This window comes from Phalaenopsis equestris, unplaced genomic scaffold, assembly GCF_001263595.1.
Source record: "Phalaenopsis equestris unplaced genomic scaffold, ASM126359v1 Scaffold000840, whole genome shotgun sequence".
NCBI lineage: Eukaryota > Viridiplantae > Streptophyta > Magnoliopsida > Asparagales > Orchidaceae > Phalaenopsis > Phalaenopsis equestris.
This window is the reverse complement of record NW_018165280.1, coordinates 527,980-535,336: the sequence shown is the minus strand read 5'-3', so window position 1 is coordinate 535,336 and position 7,357 is coordinate 527,980. Positions and strand designations below refer to the sequence as shown.

General features: G+C 40.3%; 1 protein-coding gene across 2 annotated transcripts in view; it reads left to right on the top strand.

The window, feature by feature from the left end:
• Positions 1 to 7,357, top strand: part of LOC110031691 (putative ion channel POLLUX-like 2) — a 140,945-nt gene that overhangs the window by 102,679 nt on the left and 30,909 nt on the right. The gene's annotated exons all lie outside the window — the stretch shown is intronic.

Here is a 7,357-nt window from a genome sequence, read left to right as displayed (position 1 = left end):
TTGCGGCGGAGAAGACGCCCCTCCTGCTGCGTCTTCTTCCACGCGTCGCAGCGCCATCATTTGCGTCGCCTAGCGATTCATTTCCACTCGCCTTCCGCCAGCGTTGTCGACCGCTCGACAGAGTTCGCGGTTGCCTGCGTCTGCGCTTGTTTGTGTCGATCGACAACTTGCTGATGAAATGGCTTCAGGAGATTCCTACGTCGCCGCCCTCGCCAGTGATAACCCCGTCTCCGCCCCTCTTTCGAATATGTTTCCGCAATGATACCACGACAATTTTGCTCTTGGCATTGAAACCAAATTTCTCAAAAAAGCTTCCCATAAAAACGGCAAACCTGCAATCTTTCTCTTTGAGGCAGAGATCTCCACCCTAGCTGCGCCCTGCCGACTGTTCTTAGTAGGTAAGTTTATTTATGGAAACCCTAAACTTGCGCTAATTCGAAAGGACTTTGAGCAAATGAAGCTGAGTGGGGGTTGGAAGATCGATAAATTGGATGGTCGCCACATTCTTATTCAATTATCAAATGACGAAGACTACACCCATTTGTTTGCGAGAAGAGTTCTTGAATAGAAAACCAGGTAATGAAGGTTTTAAAATGGACGGTGGATTTTGACCCTCGTACTGAACCTCCTACCATTCCTGTTTGGCTGCGCTTCCCAGGTTTGAAGATTCATTTTTTTTATCAAGAGCTTTTCTTCGTTTTAGCGATGGTATACGGTAAACCCCTCAAAGCTGACACACCTACATTGAATTTGACTCGGCCTTCAGAAGCCAGAATTTTGATAGAAAGGGATATTACTTTACCTTTTTTCATCATCAGGTTCTCTACTCTTTTGTAAAGAGAAAATATGAGGTACAGATAGGTTGTATGGGTGGGCCTAAAAATAGGCACCCAACCCGCACGGTATATCACACACAAAAAGTCAAAAAATGGGTGGGTGAATAAAGTGAGTCAGAGAAGATAGTAAAAGTATGCAGCTGTTTATAAATCTCTTTGGGGATATGAGAGAATGCCATATTTGTTATTTCTCTTTAATAAATTAGTCTTGCATACTTTTACTACTTTATCTTGGGGATAAGAAAGAATGTCATATTTGTTTGCCCCAAGATAAGGTAGTAAAAGTATGCAGCTATTTATAAATCTCTTTTGTAATAGAATACAGGGAGGAAACTTTCCAAATAGGTTTATCTTTTCTGTGTGGGGTAATATGAGTTGTGGCAATTCTAGCCACATTAACACCATCTAAACTCCTTAATTTAGAAATATCCCTCGTTCCATCACGCCATAAATCAAATACTAACATGCCATCATCACCATTGATAGGAGAAAAGACAAACTGATCTCTCAATCCCCATTGTTCATGCCAGAAAGAAACACTGTTTTCACCAAGGACCCAAAAAATGAACTGATTAGCCACCTATCTTGCTTTTAAAATTGATTTCCAAACTCTAGAATCACCAGTTCTCCAAGTAATCAAGGAGGGGCGGTGTTTAAAGCAGTATTTATGATATATAAATTGAGCCCAAAGAGACTCACTTTTACGAAACTTGAACCACAACTTATACATGTTAATTTCAGCGATATGCTCTAAATTTTTAAAACCCAATCCACCAGCAAAGGTAGGTTTGCAAATCTTAGACCAGGAAGCCCATAGCTCCCTATTACCAACACCAGACTAGAGAAACTTATTGAAAGTGTGCTCCAAGGACTTCTGTGTGCTCTTTTTAAGATTGAGCAACTGTAATGCATAAAGTGGGACACTATAAAGCAAACCTTTAAGTAAGTTCAATTGACCTCCATTAGAAAGGAAGACATTTCTCCAATCAACAATCTTAGCTTTGATCTTATCAACAACAACATGAAATTGAGTTTGTTTCCTCCTTCCTCTTAAAAATGTCCACCCCCAAATATTTAAGAGGGAGCGAAGCAGGAAGACACCCAGTAAATGAAGTGGCCCAGTTTATGAAAGAAGAAGAAACAAATTTTCCAAAGTTTCAAATGTTTTTTTCAAATCAAGTTTTATTACCATGTTGCCTCCCCTGCATTTCCTGTCTAATTCTTCCACCAATTCTTGAGCCAAGAGGATATTATCGGTGATCTCTCTACCTTTAATGAATGTCATTTAATGTGGTGAGATGAGTGTGGCAAGGTGAGGTTGAAGTCGAGACACAGTTAACTTGCTTATGACTCTTGTTATAACTGATGTAAGAAAGATGGACCTAAAATTTTCCCATCTAGATGTGTCATTAGATTTAGGAATAAGCACAATCAAAGAGGATGAGAAATATCTACCCGGATTGTCCCTAAGGAAGAAATTTTGAATGGCAAGGGTTACCTCCTTTTTTATGTCCCAGCAATGTACATAGAACTTGGAAGTGAAGCCATCCGGCCCCGGTGCCTTATTGAAATTAATTTTCTTGAAAGCCATTAGAATATCCGACTTTGATGGAACATCACCAGTTGATAATGCTTCAACATAATCCCTTTTCCCATAAAAAAATGGTTTGGTTAATGGGAAGCACCTGCAAATTGGTGGCAAATAAATCAGTGAAGTAAAGAATAACATTATTACCAATTGCATCATCATCTCTAATCTCAGTGTCCTCCAAGGTTTTAATCTTCATTATAGTATTTATATTTCAGCGATGTTTAATTGAAGCATGAAACTATTGAGTGTTACAATCAGCATTTGCAAAATGAATGTCATGAGCTTTTTGTTGCAATAAATCCTCCTTTGAAGTAATTGCCTCAAGGAGATTTTGGTGAGCATAGCAACATCAGTTATCAGATGTGAGTTGGAAAGCATCTGTGATTCCAAATCATTTACTGTTTTCTGAGCCTCAAGAACTCTCAAATGCAGGTTTTTGAAAACCTGATGATTCCAACTCCTTAAGGCTCTAGCCACTTTTTTATGCAATTGTCATAGAATGTACCAAGGAGAACCTGCACCATTATATTTCCACACTTGATGAATAAGCTGTAAGAAACTTGCGTGAGAAGTCCAAACATTTAAAAATTTGAATTTATAAACAAGTGGCTTAATCTGAAAATTGAGAGTGAGCAAATTAAGGATTATGATCAGAAGCTGTATGACTTAAATGAAATACTTTAGCAACGGGGAAATATCTGAGAAAATGATGATTGCCGAAATATCTATCCAGTCTCTGAGAAAGAGGCCCCCGACGCTAAGTAAAAGGAGAACCCGAATAACATAAATCAAACAGCCCAGCTTTCGTGATTTTATCACAAAAGCGATTAATATTATGCATATCACATTTGCCACCACCTCTTCTTTCATTAGAATGCATAATCATGTTAAAGTCACCTCCAATAAACCATGGTTTTGTAATTGCATCACCCATTTGGAGGATTTGGTTCCAAAACAAATATTTATCATACAAATGAGAACTAGCATAAACGAAAGTAGCCCAACCTTGAAATACATTGAAATGAAAATTTGTTAGAACAAACTGCTCATCATCTTCAATAATATTAATAGTTATCCGAAGTTTCCAAAAAAACCAAATTTTGTTGCTTTTATTGCAAAAATGGTTATATTGCTTAAACTGCCTGAGAATGTGACCTCTGTTAACTGAAACAAGAGGTTCCAAAATGGCAAAAATGGAAAGTTTATAGGCCCTACAAAGATGTTTCAAACCATTAAGTGAGGGAGGGTCCGCCACTCTCATAATGTTTCAAATCATAATGTTAAACATGTTTTCTCGAGTCAGCCCTCTTAGAAGATCTAGAAAGACTACCCATCTGATCACCATCTGAATAATAATCGCTTTCTTGTGCATTGTTAGCCTCCTGTATTGGTAAGAGTTCATTTTTCCTCTTACCCTTTTTTCTTTGAGTTCTCTGTATCATCCATTCGTTCTCAAGAATAGTTGTAACTTTTTCAACTGAATCACCAATTGCAACAGAAGCATTATCAATGACTCCATGAGAGTCCAGATTAGAAGCAATATTATTAGGCCTATGTTCATCAATTAAATCCATGTTTGTTGGATTCGTCAGATCAACAAAAGCAGGGGGAGGAGCCGGTTGTTCCAAATCAGGTGCAGATGAGATAGCTGAATTATCTGTTAGAGGATGTAGGGGAGCAATTTGTGCCAAATCAGAGGGGGAAGTACAACCCAGGATGAGACATGTGGTGTGACAAAAACATGTGTATCAAGAGCAACCTCATTTAACAGATTTTGCTGCAAATCTAGTCCTTTATCAACCTTAGGACCAGTTTGATCATTAGTGGCAGTTATAGGATTTTTATGATGTGATCGATCAACATTCGACTTTAAATGAGTATGCAATCAATAACATTGAGGAGAGAAATGCCCAAACATACACGACTGTGAGAGCAATAATGTGAATATCTTTCGATTTCAACTTTTTGCCAGTACCCTTGATGAGCAGAACATATCCAAATGTCATCAGAGAAAGCAAGGGTAATGTTCCGCTCGACCAAGATACGAGCTTCAAAGGGTCGTGTTAATAGGAAAGTTGGATCATTCATCTTTAGAGGTTTGTCATAAGCAGCTGCAAGAGAGAATAACATTTCATGATTGAAAAGATGCAATTTTAAACCAGAAAACTGAATCCACACAGGGCTGGTAGGGGGCTCCGCCTTACGATCAAAATCTTCGGTCCACTTCAAAAGTTTCATTGGAATATCATCAATTTTAAGAACTCTACTAGCAAATAGGCGAGTATAATCTTCATCATTAGATAATTGTATAAGTATATGGTGGCCATCCAATTACCCAATTTTCCAAACACCTGAAAGCTTCAAAGAGTCAAGCTTCCTACGGATTATTTCAAGCTTCAGATGCCTAAAAAGAAACTTCTCAACCAAAGCATGCTTACAGGAAGAGGCAAGAATGTGAGTCTCATCCTCGGTAACAAACAACTCGAGCTTACCGTTCTTTCTCCTCGTTTTCTTAATGAAATTATAATCCCCACCAATACACAATGCATCATGAAATGCTTGGAGAAAAAGGTCATTGTTACCCACAAAAGCATGAGAACCGCCGATTAAGATCATCTACATTCTTTCTGATAACCTCCATAAGTGGGTGTCCCCACTGAAAATTTTCAATTAGAGCAAACTTAAATTTTTCTGTCAGGGTACAAATTTCTGAGTCGGAGAAAAAAATTATTGTTTTCCCACATTTCCCACTCCCTTCTCAACAAAGGGACAATCATCTGTGTCATCGCGACATTCCTTATATCTTGAAGGGAATACCACCGCGGACCTGAGGGTTGCCCATCACGTGGGCAAAGGAGGCTTTTGTCGGTTCAGCAAAAGAAGAAGGAAGTGCCATCAGAAACAACCAGCTCTCACCTGCAGGGAGAAGCTTGCGTTGGGCTGGAGAGAAAGAAGGGCGCAGAAACAAAACAGAAGATCGGGTCGGAAAGAAGCACTGGAGTAGACAGAAGAAGCGTCGAAAATGAAGGAAAGAGTCGTCAGGCGCGGAAAGCAGAGGCGCAGCGTCGAAACTGGACGCCGACGCGGAAAGACGCCTCACGAAACTTGCAGCTCGATGCAGAAGCTGGCACAAACAAAGCCGCAGAATCCCTACTTCGTTGTCGATGATCGCGGAAAACGAACGCATAAATCGTCGTCGAGTGAGAGAAGAACGTCCGGAAAGCCAAAGATCATACCAGGGAATCGCCATCCGGCGAACTCCTAGCGGAGCAGCCAGCCACCGACGCCATCTGATATATATATATATATATATATATTTAAACGTCTAAGGGCTAATTTTATTGAAATTAAAAAGATACATAGAGGTTGTATGATAGGACCCAAAAAAAGGTGTCATACCCATACGATACATCAGACACTAGTATCCTGAAAGGATGAAACATAGATAAAACAAAAAAAAAACAAAAACAGAACTTGCAGGAAATAAGTTGCTAGGCACGAGCCAGCTTGGTCTTGCTTCTGCCTCTGGTTCTAGGAGCGGAGACAGCTAACAAATTGCTGAGTGTCGTTCCATTACCCGAAGTTACTAGAGTATCATCCATTAAGTTCCCAAGCTGGGGTGTGCCTCCATTCTTTTTCTTTCTAGATGTGTTTACCTGTCATTCCCCATCCGAAGACTGACTCATCTGATCGGTATAGTCAACAGATTGTTGGGCATGTAGGAGAGAATGAGCCCCCATCTCCTGACTAGCAATAACAACATTTTGAGAGATTGTAAGCATGTCTCTTCAACACCTGATGCATTTTGGAGATGTGGAGCTTCAATACTATCATTATTATCGGACCCAATTAAACCATCTGTCAATATATCAGTCGGAAGAACAGAGACAATATTGTCTCCGGTAGTGGGAGGGGGAGGTGACATCGTTTCAACCGGTGTTTCAATAGTTTGTGGAATGCACTCAGGAGCAGAGGAGAGACAGGTATGAGGTGGGGCAGATCCATAAGATGTATTACTTGAAGGTTTTAAATTCGGATGCAACTGATAACATTGAGAAGGAGAATGTCCAAATATACGACAGTGAGTACAATAAAATAGTATCTGTTCAAGTTCTGTTTGCTGTCAAAATCCCTGATGTTGTGTGCCAATCCATATTTCTCCCAGAAAAGGTAAAGTAATATCCCTTTCTATCAAAATTCTGGCTTCTGAAGGCCGAGTCAGATTCACTGTAGGCGTGTCATCTTTGAGGGGTTTACCGTATACCATCGCTAAAGCGAAGAGAAACTCTTGATCAAAAAGGTGGATCTTCAAACCTGGGAAGCGCAGCCAAACAGGAATGGTAGGAGGTTCAATACGGGGGTCAAAATCCACCGTCCATTTTAAAACCTTCATCACTTGGTTTTCTATTCAAAGAACTATTCTCGCAAACAAATGGGTGTAGTCTTCGTCATTTGATAATTGAATAAGAATGTGGAGACCATGCAATTTACCGATCTTCCAACCCCTTTTCAGCTTCATTTGCTCAAAGTCTTTTCGAATTAGCTCAAGTTTAGGGTTTCCATAAAGAAACTTATTTACTAAGAACAGTCGGCAGAGCGCAGCTAGGGTGGAGATCTCTGCTTCAGTGAGAAAGATTGTAGGTTTGTCATTTTTACGGGAAGCTTTTTTGAGAAATCTGGTTTCAATGCCAAGAGCAAAATTGTCGTGGTATCGTTGCGAGAACATATTTGAAAGAGGAGCAGAGACGGGGTTATCACTGGCGAGAGCGACGGCGTAGGAACGTCCTAAAGCCATTTCTCAGGTGCAACAACAGCTGAGAACTCGCGACTAAGAAGTTGGGAGAGCCAAATGAAGCCGGGAGCCGCAGAATCGAGGCGCAGCTGACAGACGCGCGACGGACGGGAGCCGCCAAAGCGCGACCGTAGGGCA